The sequence below is a fragment of the Cynara cardunculus genome (genome assembly GCF_001531365.2).
Source record: "Cynara cardunculus var. scolymus isolate 2C chromosome LG 15, CcrdV1, whole genome shotgun sequence".
In the NCBI taxonomy this organism is placed as follows: domain Eukaryota; kingdom Viridiplantae; phylum Streptophyta; class Magnoliopsida; order Asterales; family Asteraceae; genus Cynara; species Cynara cardunculus.
In genome coordinates, this window is record NC_037542.1 from 13,299,995 (window position 1) to 13,301,445 (window position 1,451).

Below are 1,451 nucleotides of genomic sequence, written 5' to 3' on the forward strand. Positions count from 1 at the left end.
GTATATATATATATATATATATATATATCAAAAAAAACCCAAGAACATATTAATTCAAAACATATTATATAGTACAATTTGGACAGCATAACCCCAAAATATATAGTATATATGTAAATAAATAACTATAAAAGTATAAATCGTAAATATTAAAAATATTTTTTCACAGTATATATAATATATAATAATATAATTAAGTCAAAAGCTATTCAATATTGGACTCATTTCGAAGGTATTAACGAGACGATTATAATGGTGTAACTTGTTAAAATAAAAATATATTTTTTAAACATGTTTTAATTGATATACGATTATGCATGTTAATTTGATAAATGTTTAAAATGAAACATTTAAAAGTAAAAGACGTAAAGTAAATTAATTAATTAATTATAGAGGTATAAAGTGTAAATTTAAAATTATAATTTTAAAAAAAATCCGTTGTGAGAGGGTGAGTGTATGTGAGGAGAGGAGGGGATGAAAAAGTGAGTATAAATGATATTTTAGTCATTTAGTATTTTAAGACTTTAAGACTTTTGCTAAATTTGCTTAATAAGATAGTATAGATACGTCAATAATCAACACTAAATGCATAAAAAATAATTTTTAAACTGTTTTTGTCAAATGCTCTATAATATAGAATAGATAAAATAAATCACCCTTAATTTTGGGTGTTATATAACTAAAATAATTGTTTGTTTCATTTCTTAACCATTAAATTCCTCCCAACACCTTGGCAAATTGCGGTGGTGGAGTTGCATACCTATATCAATTTTACAAATTTGGTTCTTGTAATTGCAAACCTAGCTCAAAAACTTTTTCTTTTTAGGGGCTGTTTGGCAGTTGCTGAATGGTTTTGTGCAGAATGGTTAAGTGGTCAGAATGGTTAAGAGGGTCAGAATGGTTAAGTGCTGAATAAAATATGGTTGTTTGGTAAATGTTCTCTAAATGATAATAAATTACCATTTTAACCCTCTGTATGATTTAGTTCTGAATGAAATATAGCTGTTTGGCAGATATCTGAATAAAACAATTACTTTGTAAATGTAACTACATATTTCATATTAATCCAAACAAACATAACATTACTTGTTCAAAACAAGTTTTCATATTAATCAAATACAAACGTATCAAACACTCATATTCCTTGCAAACATTGGTAAATTTGACTAAATGACCATCATTTCAGAAAATCAAATAGGTAAAGATCAAAACAAGAATCAAGGGACCATAGATGAGGTAATAGAATGTCACAAGATAGCCATAGCTCATAAGTTCACCAAGCTCCCTTTTAGCCAGCATGTAGATATAAGCCATCACACCATAAGTTCTTGAGCAAGATTCAAATGTTCATTATCTTTATCAAATAATCGCAATGCTTATCCAAGAAAATTAGCAGCATCTATCTATATTCAGTTCAAATAAAAGGCTTTTTGAATTAAGAAACAAACAAT